Genomic DNA, 25,839 nt, shown 5'->3' on the forward strand with positions numbered 1-25,839 from the left:
TACTTTGGGTATATACAGTACTTTGGTTTGGTTTCAAAGGTTACTTGGTCTCCATATGTATGCTTTTGCTCTTACAGCATGAAAGTATAGTTACAGAGTTTTTCTGGGGGACACAGGTGTGTTTAACTTCTGCCAAGGCTTGCATCTCCAGCCATTGCCTGATGCTGTTATCTAAACTAAATTCCAAAGGCCCCAAAGTTCCAGCCTCAGTCAGCTTATTGCCTTTAATAAAATCAAGCAGCTTTTACTATTCTCTGTGCTTCAGACTTGCAAAATGATTCTTTCTAAACACCAAGCAGCCTTTTTTTTCACGATGCTTATGTGTTGCTCCAGTGGTCTTTACATGTGGATTACAATCTGGGGTCACCATGCCTCAGTGGTGCTACATTAGTGCTGGTGCAAAAGTGCCTAATGGCAGTTTTGCAACAACCTGGGTTAGAGGTGCCAGCACCTCAGCCCATAGGATTGGGCGTCCAGTATCTTGTTTCATACAGTTGCCCACCCAAGCTGGCCCACAGAAAACATGAATGATGTAGCTTTTGTGTAGCGTGGCAGGTTGCAGGGAGCAGCAAAAGCAAAAACAAAACCCTCGGTCTGCTGCTGCCAACTCAATCCAGCCTGTTGGAGCCTCTCCAGTCTCAATCCCACTCATTAAAAGCAAGCAGGAAGCAGACTGGGAGGCAGCAATCTAGCTCAACCCCTCCTTATTTCAGTCCTTCCTTGTGTGGTTCCCCAGTGAGTTCTGCATTTCCTGTTTATTTAAAGGATCTGTGCAAAGAAGGTAGAATAAAGCAGATTGTTGCTTTCAGTGCATTGTTTTTTGTTGGCGTACTGCTTGTACCACCCAGCTTGGGGGTAGGTAGGTGGTTAGGAGGTGGGGGGGTAGGTAAGGCAACAGCAGTGGGGGTTGTTTGCAAATATTCTATGCCTCAAGCTTAACTTGCCCTAGGGCTGGTCTTGTCCCACCTTGCCAGGGTTTTGTTGAAGATTTCTGTGGATATTTTGCCTCTTGACCTCAAGTACAGAATTTGATTGACTGTTTGTTTTTCCCTTGTCCCGTTTTAATTCCCAAACAATATTGTCCTTTGATTGGATTGAAACAAACTTGCCTAGTGCTTGTAACCTAAAGAACACATTCCCTCCTGTCTCTGAAACCTTGTTCTCTAAGGGCCTTGTTCAGCCTTAGCTCTATCCAAAGAAGATGTGTGAGATGTTGACTGTATTGGGATGCGGGGTTGCTCATCCTCCTTCTCAAGAAACTTAACATATGGGTGGATAGGCAGATTCCCTGTTCCGGTGGCAGCAGTAAATATAACTACCCCACATGTACAGCAGTGACATGCTGTACATGTGGTTTTGACATGTTCTCTCAGGGTGGAGAGAAGCACAGGTTCACAGAGGTGGATATGAGTAACTACTGATATGGTTCTGCTAAGTGCTTCCTTTGGAGCACACCATAACATTGTACAAACATTCCAAATCACACTAGAAGACAGTGATTGAATGACCCAACTTCATATAGCAATTGTTGCTTTTCCGGTAAGAGAGTCTATATCAGAAAGGAGTGAAAGAGACACATTGACCAAGATGGACTATGAGACAATTATACTGACCCCTACATTTGCTCCTTGAGTCTCTTCTTTAATTGCTTCACATTATATGATCAAACAGGATAGCGCTACTGAATAGAAGATTCAAGTCTGCAGCGCCTATTCATTGAAATAAAGATGTACGCAAAGGGTCATTATCCTTCGTTATTTCTAGCTCCTTTTACCTTAGCTTTCTAATGAGTCAAATTTTCAAGGCAGGTTTAACTGTACTTGCAGTGGAGACTTCAGTGTGATTGGCATTAATGAGAAAACGCTTCATAGGAGCTACTCTTCTTCCTCCCCCAAAGCTTGGTCCTTTGGAGGAGAGAATAGATGATTCCACATGACATAATGCGTATCAAAATGGCTGCTCCTCAACAAGATCAGTCTTTGGGTTTTTCCTGAATCAAACATCTTCATCAGTGACCAGTCGCCAATGCTTCATATCCAGAAAAAACGGGTGCCAGTGATCCAGCCTGCTTGTAGCTGAAGGCAGAAGAGGACTTTGCCATGACCATTCTACTATCCTGCTATAGGGCCAGTGACCACTGCCAGTGAAACAGCCGTACTGCTAAATAAAGTGGGGCAACAATTAGGGTCAATGCAGAACTAGAGTCATGCAGAACCCCCCATGTATTAACAAGAGTGATAATAGGGCAGAATTGATGCAAGGGTACCATGTAGTGTGTGCATCCTACCCACAACTCTTGTCTCCCCCTTGCTCATTGTTCATGCTCCCTCAACTCTCTCTCCCACTCTGGCTTGTCTTTCTCTTCCCACAGCTCACCCCATCCCACTGCAGCTAATCTTCTGCCTTTGCCCCCCCCACTTACCCCATGCTTCCCCTGGCTTTCCTGAGATAGGGGATGGAGATGGCTGGACAGGGGCAGTTCCTGAAACCCCAGACAACATTCTCACCACCAGGGATAAGAGTGCCAGACAGCCAGCCCGTCAGCCAGCACTTCATTCGTTTCTGGAGGGGGGGAGGTTGGAGGCAAATGGGGGTTACTCCCAGGGACCTGAGAGGGCTTTTGGGAGAACCTCACTGGCAGATGCAGGACTAATGGCAGTCCCAAATTTAAGTTATGAAAAGGTACACATTTTCTTAGGCAGCAAAGGATGGGGCAGAGAAGATCTGCCGAGATCTCTTTGTGGCAATGGGCCCTGAGCACGTATACTAGTAGACCCCCCCCCCCCCGAAGTAGACCCCGGGTGCAAAGAGATAGAGAGACCCACACCCAGAGCAATTGAAAGTCACAGATCTGCCTGCGTTAAAACCCTTCTGTGCCATCTTCTTCCAGAAAGAAGTCATCTTCATCTACCTTGAGAAAGAAAAACATTCTCTAGAGAGAGCTAGAAGCAGAGACTGGTCTCTGCAGTGTGGCCCAGAGTGCTAGTCAGAAAATATAAAACCTTGTGTACTTTATACTAGGTCAGATCTTGTTCAAAACTGTATAAGTTAACTGGCAGCAGCTATCTGGGGTTTTAGACTGTGATCTTTCCCAGTCCTATCTAGGGATGCCAGGATTGAAATTGGGACTTTCTGCATGCAAAGCAGGGTTACAGTCCAGCTAAGGATATAGAAGGATATAATTAGGAATAACTGAACCCTATCAATTGCAACCCAAGATTCACCAGTTTTGTTTTTTTTAAGTTATTTGTCATTTCAGAGTCTGATTTATTCCAATGTGTTCAGCAGTAAGGACCATTCAAAGCTTTTGGTATATATGTATTCAGTGTTTGTTGTGCATTGTGCATGTCTGATGGCAGATGGTGTTTCAACAGGCAAATTTCATGTGTGATCATTGTATTTTTATCTGCTTGTGTGTATCTCTTTAAAAGCTGGTGAATTCAGGCTGCTCATGACATGAAATGATGATTGTCTCAAAACCGTGTACAAATACAAGCAAAGGCATATTTCAAAACTTATTCATTCAGAACCCAATCCTAACCAACTTGTCCTGCCCCACTGGTGCAGCTATGCCAAAAATAGGTGCACTGTATCCAGCAACGGGGACGCAGATCGGGAGGCTTTAAAGGGGAAAGGGGAACAGTAGGACTCCTTGGACCTGTGCCAGTCCAAGGAGACAAAGGGGAAAGGGAGGTTTGCAAAAGTAAGGACAGGATCAAGTGTGTGCATCACCATCGGATCCACCCCCTCCTGCAGCCTCCTCCCCTCCTCCCCTCCAAGCCCGGTTTTGTTGCTTTCCTGGCCATCCGCATTTCCACCTTCTGCAGCAGCATTTGGAAAATTGCCACCAATGGAGCCACCACTCTGTTGGCATCCATTTTATGCCATCCATCAAATGCCTCCACAAGACAACCTAATCTGCAGTAGGACTGAATTGTCACATTGGCAAATTGTTCTCATGAGTTTTAAAAAGAAAATATTTGGTTTCCAAAGAATAAAATTTACAGGTATAAATGTGAAAAAAAGGAATGCGTGCCTTCATACCAATTCAGGATTTGTTGATCTAATGAGAATACTGAATGCGTGAAGTTTTGTCTACAAGGAATCTAGAAATGAGATTTGATTTGTTGAGATTTTGACAAGCATACCCAGAGCTACGGAAAACATTCCATGTTATTTGATGCACATGAACCACATAAAACTGGCCTTTTCGTGATATATCTGGATGTCAGAGATTAGCTTTTCCTCTTTGTACTCCTTTTTCAGTTTCTCTTGTCCTTGAAAAAGTTTTTTTTAACTTTCCACTGCCCTCTTTTACACTTTTTTTCCACATTTGCTCCTTACCAAAGTGTTAAGCCAAAGACCTGCAAGTCAGTGTCAATCTTCTGAGCCTCCCCATTTGAGTGAGCATAATAAAGTGCACCCATGAGAGCTCACTCTGAAGGGTCCCAGAGAGTTTCATTTCTCCATGAGCTAAAGAACCAAAGTAGGAGGAATGCCACATCTCAGTAGGGATATATTTGTACACTAATACTAAAGTCCAGACATGCTAATAACATTTACCTTTGGAGTTTTTTGGGTTGGAAGGAACTTTAAGAATAATTGTCATTCAGAAAATTGACATCTTCTCTGTATTAATTAGTTACAAACCTAAGAATGCTGAAACAGACTTTTTTTGGTTCAAAAGGTTCACAGAAAAAAAAAAAAACCAACAAGAGAAGGTGGCAAAAGCTTTTAGCAATGCCATCCCACAGTGGGTGACCTGATGACACCAAAAATGGAACACAGAAAGGAGAGGGTCACCAACCACTCTCTAAAGCACTTTAGCAGGGCCATCCTTTGAGGATCACCATCTTACATTTTGCATATGTCCTTCAACATGAAGGTTTCACATCTGAAATGTAGAACTTTGCTTCAATGTACTTTGTATGAAGCCACAATAATCATAACCTGAATTACGGTCATTGGCAGGGATGTGTCCAAGTTGAGCCACAATTTGAGTCACATGTCACTGAATTTGTGTTTCGATTCGACTTGTAAGTCATAGCGTGTGCCCATCAGTTGTACAGTTGGCATCCTTCAGTCTCGGAAGACTATGGTATCGCGCTCTGAATAGTGGTTCCGGAACAGTGTTCACTCCAGTGTGCGAAACCTGGGTAAGGTAGATATGGAGGATAGATTGTTACCCATGCAGCAAATCCCCCTTCTCCACATCGCTGAAATGGTCCAATGGAAAGGCAGAAGCCAGTATGGTTGGTTCCAGCGGCGTCGCAAGAGTTGCCAGAACATGACTGTGTTCAGCCATGAACTGGATTTTGCCTCGAGGTTGACTCCTGAAGCCTTTTCCATAACTGGATGTAGCCACAAGGCAGTGGAGGTTTGGGATCAGAGTTTTCCTTCTCTCAGATGAGCTGCCTTCCCAGGCTAACAAGTTCCATCTACCCGGTGGCTGTTTAGTCACCTCTTACAACAAGTACAGCCAAACTGAGGGCCTATTCTTATCCCCAGCCCCCAGGGGAAGTGTGCCCATCAAAACTTCTTGAAGAGCTACATGTTACTTTCAAGTCATGAGTCTGAGTCATTTCAAGTTATGAGTTGCAGGTTGTGAGACCATGAACAAAAATGCACAGAAAAAAGGAAGGTGGTGGTGGGGTGTGTAAGTAAGCAAGAATATGCACACATGAAAGAGATAGGGACTCAAGTAATTTCAAGTTCAGATGCTTTTTCTGAGTCACTGGCCCTGAGTCACAAGTCGAGGTCAGTGATGTCTACAAATTGAGTCAAATCAAGTTGTCAAAAACATCCACATAGCATGACTTGAGTCGAGTCAAACCAAGTCAAGTGCCTATCCATGGTCATGGATCTGGGGGCTATAAAGTGACTTTGCAAGTTTTGTCTTCTGACTGGTGCGCACAAATATGTCTATTTTTTTGATACATTTTTGGTCCAATGTTCAGGCCACTGAACATTGAAGGCATATTGATGGATCATGTGTCAAAATGGGACTTTCACATTCTAGTTACATGTTACTTTTTTTCTGGTTACAAAGGAGAGTTCCCACACACTTGCACACACCCCAAACCCATACAAATTGTTTATTTCCCACTGTCCATTTATTTCCCAGAGCTCTTTCTTGAGAAGCTCTGGCTATTGTCACTGGACTGGCATAGTTGTACTTTCAGAGCATTCTGAGCCCTTTGTCTCTGAATGTTCTTATTCTTTCTATGTGACAGTGGACATTGGCAGAATATTTGCATGGCAGACAGTTCCTGATAAAAGCTATAAACACTCCAGTACAGAATCTCTACAAAGATCTTGAATGTGTCCACAATATCTACCCAATCTTCCAGCAAAGAAAAAGGAAAGATCATCTCAAAGACATTGCAACTAATTGTATTTGAAACTTTCATTACAAAGGCTAGTTCTCTAATCTCATGACTATGACTCTGAAAATCCCAACAGAAGGAGATGCTTCTCACTAGAAGTACAAGATCTATGCATTTCTTAATAGCTGCAACTGCTCGTGTTCACTTTTAAAAATGTAGAGTTTATAGAAATATTCCCAATACAATGGTCTCTTTTCAAAGGAAATAAAAACCTTGTGCAACTCACAGTACCAAATCCCAGTTTTGCCCTCTTCCATTGAAAACACCTTGGGACAAATCCTAAGAAAGTGAATCCTGCATTATCAGCACTAAAATCAATGAGACAAGTTAGTCATATCTAATTTTGGTTCCATTAAATTCGATGGGGCCACAACTTATGACATTCTGGTGGCACTTCCTTGAATAGAATAAAAAAGAAAGTGTATGTCCCTGTTTGCTGGATCCATTTATCACTGTCATGGTAAAAGTTGCTCATTAGAATACAGTTGGCCTGCATAAAAACAGATCCAGTAGAACAACTTGTTTAGAAAAATATTTCTGCAGTACGCAACAAAGCTGAAAAGCAAGATCTGAAAAGCCCAGAAGGCAACATGGGCCTGCAGGGACAAGGTGCATTCCTGTTCAATCTTAAGATGAAAGAAAATGATCAAGTTTCAGCTACAGCCATGATAATACCAATCATAGAATTATAGAGTTGGAAGGGACCTAATAGGTCATCTGGTCCAACCCCTGCCTTAGGCAGGAAATCCTCTTAGAGCATCTCCTGCAGGTGCTTGTTGAGCCTCTGTTTGAATACCTCCAGTGAGGGAGAGTCCACCACCTCTCTCGGCAATCTGTTCCACTGCCAAACAGCCCTGACCGTCAGGAATATTTTCCTGATGTCTAATCGAAATTTCCTCTCTTGCAGTTTGTACCCATTGGTCTAGTTCTACTTTCATTGACAGCTGAGAATAAATTATTCCCTTCTTCCATATGAAAGCCCTTTAGGTGTTTGATGAGAGCTATCATATCCCCTCTCAACCTTCTCTTCTCCAGGTTGAACATGCCAAGTTCCCTCAACCTTTCCTCGTAGGTCTTGTTCTCCAGCCCCCTGATCATCCTCATCGCTCTCCTCTGAACCTGCTCCAGTTTGGCTGCATCTTTATTAAAGTGAGTTGCCCAGAATTGGACACAATACTCCAGGTGAGGTCTAACCAGTGCAGAATAAAGTGGAACCACAACTTCTCGTGACTTGGAAGCTACGGTTCTGTTAATGCAGGTTAAAATTGCATTTGCCTTCTTTGCAGTCACATCACACTGCTGACTCATGATCATCCTGTGTATTGGCAACCTTCAGTCTCGAAAGACTATGGTATCGCGCTCTGAAAGGTGGTTCTAGCACAGCGTCTAGTGTGGCTGAAAAGGCCAATCCGGGAGTGACAATCCCTTCCACACCGGGAGCAAGTGCAGTCTGTCCCTGGTCTGTCTCCCTGGCTATGGGCCTTCCTTCTTTGCCTCTTAGCCTCAGACTGTTGGCAAAGTGTCTCTTCAAAAGATCATCCTGTGATCCACTGCAAATCCAAGATCCCGCTCACATGTAGTGCTGCCAAGCCATGTATCTCCCATTTTATACCTGCAACTTTGGTTGTTTTTGCCCAAGTGAAGAACTTTGCATTTTTCCCTGTTGAATTTCATCTTATTCATTCCAACCCAATATTCCATTTTATCTAGGTCTTCCTGAAGGCTTCTACTGTCTTCTGTTGTTTTTCCTACTCCTCCCAGTTTGGTGTCATCCACAAATTTGATGAGGCTCCCTTGTATCCCCTCATCCAAGTCATTGATAAAGATGTTAAAGAGAACCAGGTCGAAGACAGAGCCCTGGGGTACCCCACTCGAAACCACCCTCCAGGTTGATGTGGAGCCATTGACACCCTCTGTGTACGGCCGTCCAACCAGTTGCAAATCCATCTAACAATTGGATCGTCAAACCTGTATTTTACCAACTTGCTGATTAGGATGTCATGTGGGACCTTGCAAAAAATGCTTTAGTACAAGTATTAAAACAGAGAAACTTCAATACAGAGAGGGGCTATAACAGTCTTCTCATTCTGTAAATGGATAGGACTTGGCAGATACTATCATTCCCCTCTGAATTGAAACCTTGCCCATTCCATGGAAGAGAGAACACGAACCTCTGACTTTCATTTCCATTCCTGTATGTGTGTTATTCTTGAATGGAATGCAACACGGTCAATTAGACTTATTTTAGGCAACAAACTAGAACAGAAGATTCTTAAAATAAAGATGTAGAATGTAATCTGAGTATATCTGGATCCTTGACAAAATTGGACTCAGCTATACAGTCTCAATCAACATGCAAGACTTCCTTTTTCAGCCAAGTTACCATTTTTCCCCCCTGCGTTGCTGAGTTCTTTTTACTTATGCCCAAAGCAATATGGGACTCTCTCAATTTTGTCAAGAATCCTGACCGGAAGTCCTGAGTATATCTGGATTCTTGACAAAATTGGAAGAGTCTCAGATTTCCTTGGGCATAAATAAAAAGAACTCAGCAATGCAGGGGGGGGGGGGGGGAAATTGACAATTTGGCTGAAAAAGGAAGCCTTGCATGTTGATTGAGACTGGACCTATACATGACATAGGAATACTAGTGAAAACGAGTATGGCCCATCCATGGAATTGAAATGATGACAGATTTGTGGGGATGCCTGACCCAACAACCGGTCTCCATTAATTGTCATCCTTCCACTTCTTGCATTTGAAAAGAAAGAGAAGAATGGAGCCGAAGAGTAAAAAGGAAGTGTGAAGAAGAGGAATCTGGTGGCCTGTGATTCTCAAACTTTGGATCTGGGACCTACCAGCAAGTCATGACTCAATTTTTGGGGGTTTGAGAGACAGACAGGGCAGAGTAGGCTATGTGTATCAAATGTTAAACAAATTGCTACTTGGGAGGGGCACTGCTGCCCAGTCACCATTGTAGCTGCACTACTTGGCATTTATATATCAGGCAGAAGCCTCTAGGGCCTCTAAAAAATTTGAGAACTACTGGCCTAGAGCATCTCCATGACCTTGTCCATATAGTCCACCAGTACACTTACTTACTCTTCTACCCTATTCCCCTCCTTCTTTTTGAATGCAGGGACCAGTGGAAGTAGCAGCAAAGGCAGTAGTAGGTACTCTACCAGGTAATGAGAAGGCATTTGCCATGCTGCCTTCAGTACAAGGAGCTCTTACATGGCTCCTGAGTGAAAGGAGTCAATTTTTCTGTGCATCCCTCAAAAAACACGCAGGACAAGTTGCTTGGAAATTGGGCTGCTTTACTGAAAAGCCAATCACATACTTGAGTAACCTTGTAGCAGGCCCAGCCTCACAACTTTCCCCAACTTTCACACAGGCATCTAACCTAGATAGCCAAACACCATGTTTCAGTGAACACCTCTCAGGCATTCCCTTTCAGGTACGTCTTTCAGCTGATGGTCTGAGCTCCTCTACACTAACCTGGACTGTTCAAGGAAACTGGACTGCACTGCCTCCCCCAAGCTGGAAAGCCTTTGAGGTTGACTTTGCAGTTCAAGTTCATGGGATCCCTAGAGGCCATTGAGTCTCAGTACTCGTTCACCCACTGACTTTTGCTTCCTTCAGGATGCCCACCAAAATCCCTATTTGTGTCCCTGGTCTGCACAGAACATCCCAGAAGTGATCACCCTAGTTAAAAGAAGATCACCAACCCAAAGAGATGCAATCTGTGGTAGGCAAAAAGCTACCAACCAATGCCAATCAATCAGTAAAAAAATTCCTACCTGGCTCCAAGGTCAGCCAGCTAATCTCAGGATGAGCCATGGGTGGGCAGGTGGGAGTCCGAAGCTGAGACACACTGAAAGAGAAAAAATGCAAAGTGATAGCCAGCAAAGCTCTGCCCCTAGACTTGCCAAACACCAACAAGATGCTCCCAATTTCCTGCCCTTGCCTTGCACAAAGGAGAGAGCAGGGCAAAGAGCAATCACTGTGCACAGAAGCAGTGTAGACCAACAGTATTGCATGTTGGATGGATGATCAAAGGCCCAGAACAATGGCAGCTATTCAGAAAGCTGAACTCTGACCACCCAAGCACAGCAGAGGAACAGTAGAGAACTCTTAGCACTTGCCTACCTAACTGCCTGTTGGTCAAAAGGCCCACCAAATCAGATGAACAAAACAATGTCAGGAAACAATAAGACTCTGATCATGAATAATGTGTGGAAAGAAAAAAAAAAACAAAACAACAGGTTATTCCTGTTCATTAGATTTAAAAAGCACAAGCACCTGGATCCCACTCTGTATCTTTAATTCTGCAATTGACTGCACAATCACAATTTTCATAAAAGTAGGACAAAGGCTGCTAAATGATACAGCAGAGCAAACTACACAAAATGTAGGTGTTCAGATCACTCCCTTTGGTCTTCTTTCTGGTTTTCTGCTTTGGTTGCTCTTTTGACATACCCTGGAATTTTCTGATCATGACTCTTCTTATCGACAGGTTACTAAGCAGAAGTAGATGTCAAATCATTTTCTATGGTCTCTCTAAGATTTCAGAATCCCCCATCAGCTCCTTATGACAGGTCATCACACCACTGAATTCTAGTGCACAGCCACCCTCTGAATAATTAGGGTCAAAATAGACAGGACCAGAAGAAGAAGACAACCTAAAGCCATATGTTACAGTGCACTGTGTTTCTTGCTTTCTTTAGCTATGATAATTTATTCTGGGCAAGTATTTTTTTAAAATATCAAAACTGTGATTTTCTTTATTGTTCAACTAGTATAGAAGGGAATTAAAAAACATTTTCTGCCCAAATAACACTAAAAAAATCAGATTGCTAAGAAGACAGATGCATTGATAAATTCTCTTGAGAGATGCAGTGAGGATTGCTATTTACTGGTAAGTCTTATTCTTATTTATTAACACTATTGGTTAGCCACCTTTACTGCATTCAACATACTATATATGAAAAACTAAAAAACTAAATGAATTTAACAGTATAACAATTCAATGAAACAAACAAAATCAAAAGAGAACAAGGACAATGAAGCTGGCCAATTGAACCAAAGGCCAAATGGCAGAGATCCATTTTATACCCCTTCTAGAAGACCGATAGAGAAGGAAAATTGCTGGTCTCAGGGAGAGCGTGCTTCACAATCGCTTCAGGGCAATTGATGCAAAGACCCTAACAGATCTCATTTCACAAACTGTTGGAATTTAAAATAGGGTTTGAGAAGCTGGCAAGAGTGACAATATAAGGTGATGTGCTCTAGCTTGCAGATAGATAGATAGATAGATAGATAGATAGATAGATAGATAGATGATAGATAGATAGATAGATAGATAGATAGATAGATAGATAGATAGATAGATAGATAGATAGATAGATAGATAGATAGATGAATTTAGCATAAGATTTTAGAAGTTCAGTGCTTCCATTTTGTACATAATAATACATTTGATGCTTACCATTTCACACACACACACACACACACACAGTGGTGTTGCATGGCTGGGCTGGCCTGTTGCCTCCACTGCAATCCGGGGGTTTGTTGCGCTCTCTGTGGTGGTGGATACCCACGCTGCTTGGACGTTTGCTACAATTTGTGATGAAATGTGTTGCATATGTGTATGGCATGTTCCTATTTTCAGGTATTCCCAGCTACTACTGCAAATCCAGCCTACCCACTCCCATTTTGAGCTGAGAAATTGACATGCTGGTTCAGACCAGTGGGCCATCTTTCTCCACACTTTGGTGATCTATAGGTAAAAAGAAAATAGCTAGAATCAAGCAATAACAGTATCTAGATCTGCTCACGAGGAAGCCCTGATCCTTATCTCAAAGGATTCCTGTTTCTTTGTCATTGGAAAATGGTTGAAATTGTACATCAGAAAGAGAGAGAGAGAGGGAGGGAGGGAAGGAGGGAGAGGTGCCATGGATATTCTTAAAGTGGCATAAAGTAGGGTTTTTATTTACATTTTTATTAATTTACATCTTTTATAATCACCTGAAACTGTTAAGTTCCTCCTTTCCTCCCCTCCTTCTCCCCCCCTCCCCATCAATACCCTTTAGCATAGCAGTGGAAAGAGGAAAAAAAGAGAAGGGAGAGGTAAGACAGAAATTAAGGTATAAAAACTGCTTGCTTGAGAAATGTTGAAGATTGGTTGTACAGATTTAAGAAATGAGACCAGGTATCATTGCACTTCTCAGATAACCCACAGCAATTATGCACAATTTGTTCTTAACTTCCAAGGCTAGCATGCCTGACAATCATTCATCTGAATGGGCACAAGAAGTCATCTTTGCTGTGATGTGCCCATGTCTCTCAAGTTCTAGCATCAGGGTAGCATTCATTATTTCAAGACTCCACACAATTCAAGAGAAAATGAATTTGACATATGTGTCCTACAAGAATCTGTCACTGCAGACACAGAGAGACTCTGCTTCGTTCCTTTCATGTCATTCAAACACAAGATGCGTTCTGGAGCTGACCTAGTTAAATTCTCGCTCAAATTAATCTCTTGCCTATTCTTCTCGTTGGCAACCTTCAGTCTCGAAAGACTATGGTATCGCACTCTGGATGGTGGTTCTGGCACAGCGTCTCTTGCCTATGATACCCGGCAAATCAAATGTTCCAAGGAGATTCACCTCAGCCTAGGTTTGACCTCTCATTTACAGACTGAATTCCCTTTTAACCTTTGGGCAAAACTTTGTCTCATTAGAAAGTGTATATTCTGGAAAGAACTTTGGGCACGCATAGGTTTTCAAATAAAGCAGCTGTTTTCATTGTGGGAAAGGTTCCATTCAGCAATTCCGCTGCCACCTGTAATGATAAACTCTCTCTTTTGTGCCACCAGAGGAAAATAGCCCAATCAGTCTTATTCAGGTAAGACTCAATTTTGTTCCTTTACTTTTCTTCAAAAGGCAAGTCTCTGTTTTATGTAAGTGGGATGGCAAGACATTTGTGGCCTATATTGCCACACACACAAAAACACACATGAAGCAGTGCGTTACCAGAATCATGTAATTTTTAAAAGGTTCTTAAATGTAGGTTTTTAAGGCTGAAACATCTTTCTACGTTTCTAAACCATTGGAAAACAAACATGCCATTAAAATGAATGCTGCAGTGATGCAGAGCTTGTTCCTGACAACTGGAGATTCTAATGAAGATGCAGGCGACACAGAAACTCCAAAAGATGAAGAGTATCTCAAGCTGCAACCATGGTGAATTTCCAGTGGGATTTGTGGGTCAGGGAAGAGGAAAAAAGAGAGTTCCTCCTGCTTCATTCAGAATTGGCACTCAGGACATGTCTGTGCAAGGTGTGCTGACACCTCACCATGGCCACAGATGTGTTGCCATAAGAAAAAACAATGCATCTTAGTTCAGGTTCTTGTCTGAATTGCCTTAAAAAGCAATCAGGGCAAAAACTAAGTAAATAAAGAAAAGTGACATGCAGGCGCAATCAGGGAATGGTGAAAGAGGGAGAAAGCCAACTTGTATTTCAAATTATATTTCAAAATTATTGCATTAATTGGCCATATGCCATAACCAGAAAGCAGTAGGATGGCTGACATCTATATTAACAAGTGATGTCCACTGTGCAGCCATAAGTGAAATGGCTCATATAAAATGGTTACCAGCTGCGATTACGAGTATGTGGAATGGGTTCTCAAAGAATCACAAAACCGATTTCAAGAAGACTAGCTTTTATATGCTGCTAGTCCTTGTAATTATAAAGCAGTGGTTCTCAAACCTTTAGTGAAGATTTAGGATATGATAGAATGCATGACACTAAAATGCAACTTTAAAAAAAGTTTTTAGACATGTCATTACTTCAAAGCTAATCATTTTTATACAACATAACTATACTAAGGGCCCAATCCAATTAAGTGCAGGGAAGGGGAAATCAAGGCCCAGAAGGGGCGGTATTTGTGGCAGCAGTGCTACCAATATCCTATCCCTGTTTCTGGCCTCAGTCTTTCTTCCTGGACCCACTCAGACGCACCAGCAAATTGCTGGCATAGGTCTAAGTAGACCCAACAGGGCTGTGAAGGCTCACCTGTGGAACACCCCATGAGAGGGGTGTAAAAGGGATGATTTGTACCTGGGCCCAGGGTCAAGTGATGTCCACTGTGCAGCCAAAGGAGGGACCAAGACATTTCCTGGGCTCCAAAGACTTTTCTGGCTGTTGCCACCTTCCCCTGCCCTATTTTGCCCCCTCTGTGCCCTGTTCTGCCCACCCCCATTGCCCCTCTACCTGGGTTCTGTTTTGCCCCTCCCTTTTGGGAAGGGGCCCAAAAGAAACTTTGTACCCCTGATAAAAATTTTCTTAGAGGTCCTGCCTGTGGGCAAGGAGGTTCCCTTACCCAGAGGAGACCTTTGGACTCCTCCCCCCCCCCCAGGATGCAGCATTGGTAGGGAGGGATTTTGTTATGATTGGGCTGTCCCTAATTTCAAGCTTTACACAGATTACATAGGAAGATGTCTAATAATGTGTGAGGCCATCTGTATTGTCTGTATTGTCTACACTCCTTCACAAGGGCTCTCCAGGGTTTCAGACAAGGGTCTTTTCCTGTTCAACCTGAAGCTGTCTGGGGAAGGGATGTTGTTGAGGGGAACCAGGCTGAGGAAACCAGGCTTATGAGGAAAGGCTATGGCGTTTGGGCCTCTTCAGCCTAGAAAAGAGACGCCTGAGGGGGGACATGATTGAGACATACAAAATTATGCAGGGGATGGACAGAGTGGATAGGGAGATGCTCTTTACACTCTCACATAACACCAGAACCAGGGGACATCCACTAAAATTGAGTGTTGGGAGAGTTAGAACAGACAAAAGAAAATATTTCTTTATTCAGCGTGTGGTTGGTCTGTGGAACTCCTTGCCACAGGATGTGGTGATGGCGACTGGCCTGGACGCCTTTAAAAGGGGATTGGACAAGTTTCTGGAGGAAAAATCCATTACGGGGTACAAGCCATGATGTGTATGTGCAACCTCCTGATTTTAGAAATTGGTTATGTCAGAATGCCAGATGCAAGGGAGGGCACCAGGATGCAGGTCTCTTGTTATCTGGTGTGCTCCTTGGGGCATTTGGTGGGCCGCTGTGAGAAACAGGAAGCTGGACTAGATGGGCCTATGGCCTGATCCAGTGGGGCTGTTCTTATGTTCTTAGGCAGAGTGGACCTCCTGGATTTCTGCTATAGCAGAAGCAGTGACATCAGTAGAGTTTTCAATTGCAGTGTCTGAAACTTTCCAAAGAACCTCAGCCAAGAAGGAACATCAGGCTCAGCAAGAGGCAAATTGAGAAATTTGCCTAGGGGTAAATTAATTTATTGCAAGATGTCTTTCCCATCCCATCAGGCCATCCAATGCCTCTAGCATCTAGACTATCAACTTTCCCAAGGACTGCCTGACAGACAGTACTAAGCTGATGTTACATTAGGGCTATAGTACTATCAACATAGTGGAACTTCTAAGTAAACATGCATAGGTTAGCACTCTGAGACCCCAGTTCTATCCCCTGTAAGTTTACACAATGCAACAGCACCAAGGGAGACATGCCATGTCCTATAGTGGAGGGCCACCAGACAGCCTGGAAAAGTAAGTATAATACTGTAAAAATATTTTTTACTTACCTCCTAGTCATCCACCTCACTACCAAGGGGTCTCATCAGAACTATGCCAGCTATTTAGCTGACATGGACTCCAACCCTGGAGTCCAAAGAACCTCAAGAGGCAGGTCTGGTCCAGGAAAGGGAGATAGGATCTTGGTGGCATTTCCTGCTGCTTCTGAGATCCACCCCTTCTGCTCCCCTCCCACCACCTGCCTGCTCCCCTCCCACCACCTGCCTGACCCACTCTGCTCTGGTGCAGTCTGCTTAAGCTGTTGGCATGTGCTCATGACAGTGGTCTCTCAGTGCATGGCAGCGGCATGTCTTTTCCGGCAACAAACTGGCACTTATGGCAGTGGATCAGGAGATCATGGGCAGCCGAATCCTGAGATGCCTGGAGCATGGGGCTGCGGCCGCTGTGAAACAGCTACCGCGGCATCCAATACACCCCATTTACAGCATCCATCTTCAGTTTAACATTTCTCAGCACATCCATACATTGGAAAAGACATTAATTCAGATCAGTTGGAGAGGAGTAATTATTGCAGAATTTCATCTTTTTGCTGCAGAAACACATTCTTGATTATCCTCATTCATTGTAAATACTCCTTTCACATTTAGGAGAGATCTATTCAAGTCTTTCCAGCTCATAAATCTCAAGCTCCTTCTATGAACTCTGCTAGAGTGTTTTAAATACATTTAGCAATCTTGTGCTTCCAGCTTCCATAGACAATGAGAATTAGAAATCCATTCATTGTCTTATGTTGATTTCTATGCAGAGTTTTCCTTTGGGCAAACTCCCTAAGTAGGTTTTGCTCATACTTAAGAGTCTGACCAAGCACTCTACTTTTCTGGGGATTCAACTACTAATTTTTCTCTCTTCTTCTGTTCCACATGTCTTGATACAGGCAACAGGAAGCCTGTTTGCCACCTGCATTAATATGTTCTGTGGTCATTTTGGTGTGATGTACACAATGCAATTCTGCCATTTACTTGTAGTTTGAATTATGTGAGTTGTCTTCAATGTACCTGTAATGGAAGATCAGAAGATCATCAGGTGGATGATGTGGTGTAGACAGTGATCCCATGTTTTGACAGCTGTTTGACAGCTCTGGGAAGGGCAGGGCTGGCTCTACAGCTGTAATCAATCAAGGCCAATGGAGACTCTGATGGACACCTGATCTTCATTTGACCTTGATGGGACTTTGAATGGACATGGACTGGAGAGATGGCTCACCTGAGCCTAATTTGGACTTAATGGGACATACAAAGATAAAAGGCAGCTTCAGAAGGAGCAAAGCTAACCTGACCCAGAGGGAACCTGACCAGACAGAGCTATGTGACCCAGACCTATGGGAGAAGGGGACTGCCAGGACTCTGCTGGAGGACACAGAAGAGAAGAGTGCTGGAGGAGACACTCTGCTGGAGAGGACACTGCTGCAGAAGACTGAATTGGGAAGACTGGACTGTGCTTTAGAGATTGGTTTGGACTTGGACTGGAGGCTTTGGACCTTTACCCACTGAGTTAAGTGGAGTTTTGGGGAGGGAAAGCCCCTGGACAAGAGGACTTGCAGGAGTGTCTGTAGCAATAAATTCTTGTTAATTGCTCAACTGATAAGGAGTTCTGTTCATTTCTTTGCACACAACAGCTGTTGTTGTTGGAAAAGGAGGGTGTTAATTAGCCAAAAAGTGGGCATTAGAAGGGAGTTGGAATATTCGGATGGGACAAATTGGTGTAGTTGGCAGGATAGGAAAAATTGGGATACTACAAATTGGCGTAGTCGGCAGGATTGCAAGACAAATTGGCGTAGTCGGCAGGATTGGGAAAATCAGATAAGACAGTACCTGATGTATGTACTGTCTCCAGGATGCAGTGGGGGCTTGCTTGATGACCTTTTGGTGCATTCTCATTCTTTGAGCTCACATTCTGCAGTGCACAATGAGAGCCCCAAGTTGGTGATGGAGCTATTCATGCTGCATTGGTTCAGGGTTTTGTTATATTTTGTTCAGGAGCTGAACATGAAAATGCATGACAGAGCAAATGTTAACAGAAAATGTCACACACAATTTTGTCTGTTTCTTTGCACCACTGATTTGCCTGCAGCCATTATGTGCACTTATTAATACATTAATCATCATCATTATGAAGTCTGGCTCAAAAGTTTGGTTATATAAAAGAACCAGAGGCCAAATGAAGATTATAATTACATATGATGTATATTGTCACTTGTCTAGATTTCGAGAACAAGGACAGGAATCAGAATCTGAATATAATGAGGAAAATAAAAGATACCCAACGGGTATTTAGATGTACTGTGTGTAATTTTGAATGTCAGACTCCAGTTTTCAGTTAGAATTTTTTCCCCCTGGTGCTACAAGTGAGTACAAATATGCACCATTCACTAGTCAAGGTTATTGTAAGTAGAAATACCTAGAAATCATCAAATTCGCAGGCATTTGGGCCTAATCTGCACCCAGAGCAGTCTGAAACTAGAATAAGGTGGTCGAATGACTGTACTACTTTCTGCTGCAGGTGCAGTATTTTTACAATACTTCTCCTGATCAAAATAAGCAGAATACCCCACTAGTAGGAAGTGAATACAGCAGGGAATCAACTGGACTGGAGTCTTTCTCCAACAGGTGCATTTTTCTTTTTAATTAAAAGGAGGTTTATGGGGGGGTTTTACATGTGGGAATATTTAACAATGGCATTCCATACCTGAAGCCTAATGCATCCACTTGAACATCTTAGGATTTTACATGCTGATATATATATTATCCAGGTTTTGACCTAGGTGGATAAGTTGAGAATTTCATCCATCCTTCCTTCATGCTGACCCAAGAAGTGAATGTAAGAATGGAACACAAGCAGAGCCCTGCTGGATTAGATAAATAATCCATCTGCTCCAGCATCCAAATGCCCATCTACTCCATCCAGAAGCCTCTGAAAAGCCCACAAACAGGAGAGAAAGGCATACGTCTGCTCCAGTGTTGGTCCCTTGCACCTGGTATTCAGAAGCATATTGCATATCTGAACCTGGTGCTACCAGATAGCCATCATGATTAGTAGCCAGTGAGAGACTTATCATCATTGGTAAACTTTTACAGCTGGTCATGCCAGCCATCAAGTTGACCTATCTATGTGCATGTTCAGAACTACACAATAGGATCTTGGGATTGAATTGGGGACCAAGTGTTCACTACTGATGTTCTTACAGTATAATCCTACTTGACAGGCCTAGACCTTCTTTATTGATGGGCTTTTGCATTTCCTGAGAATGCGCAATGGACTTAAAAATACAAATATTTGCTATTAGAAATTAATGTTTGACAAATTATATGCATGTTGATTCAGAAGTATATCATATGTGCTCTGTGGGACTTACTGGCAAGGTCAATGCAAATAGAGTGGCAGTTCCACTGATAGTTAACTCACTTTGAGTTGCTTCAAATATATTTTACTCTATCATGTTTAGGCTATTAAAAAGATTTATAATGTTATTTGGCAAGAAAAGTAAAGAACTGATTGATAATGCAGTTTATGGCTCAGCACAAAGAGATACTATATTTCAGAGGAACAGAAATGAAAGAAAAGGCCTATTTTGTGGAACCCAAAGCTATGACTGGTGCCACTTAGTGCACACAGAACTCTGTCACTACTCAGAATGCCAGGTGAAGGGGAGGGCACCAGGATGCAGGTTGTGTCTTGTTGTCTTGTGTGCTCCCTGGTGCAATTGGTGGGCTGCTGTGAGATACAGGAAGCTGGACTAGGTGGGCCTTTGGCATGATCCAGCAGGGCTCTTCTTATGTTCTTATGAACACCATAAGAACCATAAGAAGAGCCCCGCTGGATCATGCCAAAGGCCCACCTAGTCCAGCTTCCTGTATCTCACAGCAGCCCACCAAATGCACTAGGGAGCACACAAGACAACAAGACACAACCTGCATCCTGGTGCCCTCCCTTACATCTGGCATTCTGACATAGCCCATTTCTAAAATCAGGAGATTGCACATGTACATCATGGCTTGTAACCTGTAATGGATTTTTCCTCCAGAAATTTGTCCAATCCCCTTTTAAAGACATCTAGGCCAGATGCTATCACCACATCCTGTGGCAAGGAGTTCCACAGACCAACCACACGCCGAGTAAAGAAAGATTTTCTTTTGTCTGTCCTAACTCTCCCAACACTCAATTTTAGTGGATGTTCCCTCGTTCTGGTGTTATGTGAGAGTGTAAAGAGCATCTCTCTACCCACTCTATCCTTCCCATGCATAATTTTTTATGTCTCAATCATGTCCCCCCTCAGGCGCCTCTTTTCTAGGCTGAAGAGGCCCAAAATCTGTAGCCTTTCCTCATAAGGAAGGTGCCCCAGCCCAGTAATCATCTTAGAGCCCAATCCTATGCCTGTCTACTCTGAAGTAAGTCCCATTATTGTCAATGGAGCTTACTCTCACAAAAGTGTGGATAGGATGGCAGCCTTAGCCGCTCTCTTTTGCATCAACATTTTCATGTCTCATGATATGTGTTCCATGGGGGGGATTTGCTGCCAAAGTTGAGTTCACGGGCTGAATTTGGCACTTCCAAATCTGAACATGGAAGGAAGTCCAAAGGAATTCCATTGAACTCCAAATAGGTGTTTTAATGCTGTAGTTAAGACAGTCAGCGGCCCAATCAATGGGCAATTACATTCTAATTTATAGTTGGAGCAAAAATCTATCACTACATATAGCTTTGGTGAGTGTACCAGGAAAATAAATAAGTCAGGCCAAAAACATAATTCAAAATACATTTGCCAACACGCCGCAGTAATATGCCAAACTATTGAAACTCAAGTCAGGCCAAAACAATAATCACGCTGTCTTTCATTTGCCCAAATTTTAATGAGGCAATGCCAGAAGCTAATATTATTTGTTTAAGAATGGAAACATAGTCACTTATTCTCAGGAGCCTGGATAGATACAAATACAGTATATGACAATTTATAACAGCCACCTGAAACAAAACTGTAGGTAGTGCAGGTGCAGTGTTAAGACGGAGTGCAATTAGGGTGATATTTTTCCACTTTAAAATTCAGCAACAAATTCTAAAACCTGCACATTTTCTTGGTATGCTGCCTGCATATTTGCTTGGTATGTGAATGCATAAAATACACCCAGACACCCAAATTAAATAGCCTTTGTCACATTGTGCAGCGTTTAGTTCCAAGAGGCAAAATTAGCAGGACTAAACCAAAAGAACAAATTGTTTTTCATGATATTTTGCACAGTATTGAAAAGCACTCCTCCTTCGGGTGATTTACTTCCATTGTTTCAGAAGTGTTTGCCTGCTCAAGACCTTTCTGAACATTGACTTTCTCTCTGAATTGACTTCGTTTGCCCTGTGTGACATTAGCACTTTGCCAAATCCAATTGGTGATGCACAGCCCAATCCTGAGCTACCCAGCGCACTGGGCTGCAGTGGCGCCAAAAATGGTTGCCACTGCATCTCATGCATGCCAGACAGCTGCCGCCTTCTCCTCAGAAGAAGGGGACTTTCATCCCCTTCCCTTGGGTAAGGTGAGTATCCCCTCAATGGGACTACTTGATTCTATGGCGACCCAAGGGTCAGTGCTGAATGAAGAGCTTCCATATCGGGCGGGCAGCCCAACACGGAGGCTCAAGAGCCAGTGGAGCAAAGCTCCACTGGTGCCACCTCCCTCCCACCCTGCTCCCTTCCCTGGCACACCTCCACTGTATGCATGCTATGGGCCAGGGACCAGACAGTGGGGGAGAGGTAAGTACAGAACTGTTATACTTACCTACTCCACCATTCTCTAGTCCCCAATGGGCTGTTTGGATCTCCACAAGCTCTTTTGCTGGCAGAAATCAAAATAGGTCCAAGGGGGCATGTCAGGCCTGAGCAGGGGGCATAGGATGCTGGCACCACCATTGGCATCAAGATCTGTCCCTGTCCCGCCCACCCCAGGCCAGCCTGAACTCCACTCTAACCCTCCCACAAACTGTCTCATCCAGCACTTACCTGCCCAGAAAGTTCTGACTTGCCAATGGAGCTAGCAGTTCAGATGCACATGATAGCAGTGCAGATGATGCCACAGATGATGCCACAACAGACCCTACAGCAGTTGATCACAAGATCCACTTCGGCAGGCCCTTAATAGGATTGGGCCTTGAGTCCAAAGATTTGAAAATCTTTGCTGTAGGCCTGACTTTTATAAATAAGCATAGTGCAAGAAGCATCTGATACAGTTTATTTTCTTGAAAGCGTTTACTACATACAAATGAAAAAATTATATACCAGTGAAAAAATTAATGAATGCAAGGCAGCAACTATATTTGCAAAGACGGAATTGCAGTCTTGTATTTCTGTGCCATACCAATAATGTACTTTGAACACTGCAGTTTTTGGAAACATCACTTTTATGTACAGTATTACAAAACCGGTCTGAAGGCTTACTCTTAATAATTCCATGTGTCATTGGGGGAACAGGTTATCCAGCCAATATTTATAGTGCCTTACAGTTGCAGAAACTGGTTTCTGAAGATCCTTGGAAGAGAAAAACCCAGCAAGAAAGGTGCAAGCAAATACTTGATGTCCTGCTGCAAATGCTTTCCATTACTTTATTTATGGTATATAAAGCTTAAGAAAGGTAGCTTTATGAGGAACTAAATCAAGTCACCAGCAAGCGTGTTAGAGAGGGAGTTTAATTTCATTTACAGATTTGATTAAGGAAAGTGAACCGAGTAACACAAATAGCCACCATGCTCATTACTGCACATGTGACATTGTCTATCTAGGCCATTAACAAATATGACCCATAAGAAAATAAATTGAAATCTAGGAGTGACACTTTAATTTGCTCCCATCACTTTTACCAGTGCATGTCACTGTAGATTAACTGGAGACACCCCAGTATTATTCATTGCCAAGTTTAGTTGTTGTTGCTCCTAAGAACAGAAAAACGACTCAGTATTGCTGTTCCTTATTGCAGTGCTATTCAAACTGGGGCATCGCGACACCCCAGCCTGAGGGCCCTGGTCTCTGCCCCCTTAAGGGGTGGGGGCAGCCTAGAGGTGGGGGGAAGGCAGTGGCGCGATCCCCAGGATCACGCCGCTCAGGGGGCTGCAGGGGCTTGGGTGCACTTACCCAAGCCTCCTGCAGCCTCTCCGGGGTAAGGGGAGCCCGGCGCGACTTCTGGCAGGGCTCCCCGCAGCAGGGAAAGTGGATGCGGAGCGATCGCGCTCCTCTTCCGCTTTAGCGGGGGCGGGCTGTCTTCCCCTGCCTCCGCAGCCTCCACCCCCTGCCCCTGCAAAGACTTACTGGCTCTCAAACTCTCCCAGAGAGTTTGAGAACCACTGCCTTATTGCTATGTCTGGAGGGGAAGATCTGTAAGAATTTAATCTACAATTTTAAAAGGGTCTCTTCTTCTGACAGGACCCAATGGACTTCCCTTCTTCTCAAAATCTTTCTGGAGTTTACAGAGCCTTTTGGACCATCTGTGCAGTGAGTGATGTCTCTGCCTTAGTGGGCCAGCTTGAACAGAACAGTGGGAACTGGATCTCTTCTTGGCTGCCACAATCAAAAGCTGTCAAATGTTCCAAGAGCTGAGGAAGATGTTCTGGCCAGTTTCCTTGCAGGAGAGACTACCAAGTGGGAAACTGTAACTGGCCCAAGATAATATAAACACCAAGAGCACTTATGCTTCTTCCTTCCAGTTTTGGAGTCTCACATTTAAAAAATCACCGTCGATGCCATAATTGCGGAAAATGCTCTTTTTTCGCCCATAAAGTTGCTTGCGCCTGAAGCAGTAATGTTTGTATTTCTGACCAAAACAGCAAATTGAACAATAAAGCTGCCATTATAACTATGCGCACTAGAGATTACAATCATCAAAACACTGACTCCCGGAAAAATCTCATTAATGCCACAATATCAGCTTGTCTACTCCAGATGTCTGGCAGAAAGACTGCTTCTGCGCACATCACTTCAACTGAAGCAGGAGTCTAAGAAGATGAGGCAGAGCTAAAGCAGCTTGCAGCTTCTACTGTGCAAGACTGGCACCAGTCCTTGTCACTCCTATGATCCATTAGAAGCCATGCAGTGGAATTCCACATAAGATGGTTGGAGACTTCATTACTCATGCTTCTGCCTGCAACACAATGGCACACCAATAAATTAGTTGACCTTCAGACCACGGAAATTGGCTTTAAATGTAAACAATTTCTTGTTGGCTGCAGTCCTATACACAATTACTTACAAATAGCAAAGTCTATTGGAAATAATGGAAATTATTTCACAGTAAATACATGGTTGGAGATTATAGTTTTAGCAGAGCTGGGAATGTCGAACGTGGCTTGACTTGAGTCGAGTCATGAGTCACTCGAAAACGAGTCCTAATGGGGGGCACTTCCAAGTCGCTGAGTCATCCCTTCACAATTTGATAGGACTCGAGTCAAATCACCCCCGTTTAAAAAGCCTGCCGCAGCTCTGCGGAGGGAAACGGGGCTGCTGTGGGGCAGTGCGTGTTCTTCAAGGTTCCCTTTCAACTCTCCCCGGCCATCCCCAGCCACCCCAATGTCCAGCAGCAGCACAGAACACACTCTTCCCTTCCCGTGTGATCCCTCCTGCCAAATAAGCTCCACGGAGGAAAATGGGGCTGCACCAGGCTGTAGGCCTATCTCAGAGTTCCCTTTAAACATTCCCCCTCTGTCCCCCCCCCCTTTCCACCTGTTAGGCAGCAGTGTGGAACATGATCACCCCTTCTGCAACAGAAAATGCAGCTGAAAACAGGATGACAAGAAAACTCTGCCAATGGACACTTGGAGAAAACTGTAGATATAATATACTATATATATCGTTGCCTAGTAGGCTGGCTGATGATGACAGAATCTCGAGAGTACTGGATGCAAGGAACCCTACATAAGCTAAAGTTAGCCTGAACCTGTCTGGCTGCGAATGAAATACTTTTTGGAAACTCTGTAAGCAACCCCTGAGTAGAATAAAACAACAATCCTTCCATTAGATTAAGAAGCACCCCTCCCCCCCCAAAAATGTTTCCACTGCCACGGCTGCTGCTGCGGCCAATCCAAACGACCCATGATGACTTTGCCCTGCCTGCCTGCCTGCCCAAATACTAAGAACGGCTGCCTGTCTAAGCTGAGAACACAAGAGAACATGCATGAGACAACTGCTTGCTTTGGCTGGAATGAAAGGAATGAGGGGGTGAGGCATGGGAGGCTGCTTTTCCACCCTCCAAGAACAGCCTCCCCCCCCCACTTGTCCCCGCCTCCTGCACCCCTCTTTCTGCTTGCAAAACCCACCTGTCCCTATGAGGAAAAACAGCTGCTGTTGTCCCTCTTGCCCCCACCCTCTCCCGGAGACATGTCCTTCAACCAATGGATGCAGCAGAGGACCAGCGGAAGTGCCTTTCTGTCTGGGTTCTGTGCAAAACCCAGTGCGCAGCTCAAGTTGTCAGAATGGAATGCAAGTCACAAGTCAGAGGGCTCTTGATTCGAGTGTTTTTCCGAGTCTTCCACGAGAGTCAATGAAAAACACACATTTTTGTGACTCAAAGTTTGAGTCACCCAATTTGAGTTCCCAACCCTCAATTTTAGACTCTAAATCCTCTTTCCTCTCTTTTGAATTTTTTTTAAAAATTTGAATAATAGTTTGTAGAATTGAGAAATGTGGCTCAGCTGAACCTTCATGTTATTGTAGATGTATTTGAAGAGCTAACTGTATATTGCATTTGAACCTATGTAACAATACCACATGACAGTACCATATTTTTAAATAAGAGGCAGCCCAATCAGAAATAAATTTCAACAT

This window comes from Tiliqua scincoides, chromosome 2 (assembly GCF_035046505.1).
Source record: "Tiliqua scincoides isolate rTilSci1 chromosome 2, rTilSci1.hap2, whole genome shotgun sequence".
Classification (NCBI taxonomy): Eukaryota; Metazoa; Chordata; class Lepidosauria; order Squamata; family Scincidae; genus Tiliqua; species Tiliqua scincoides.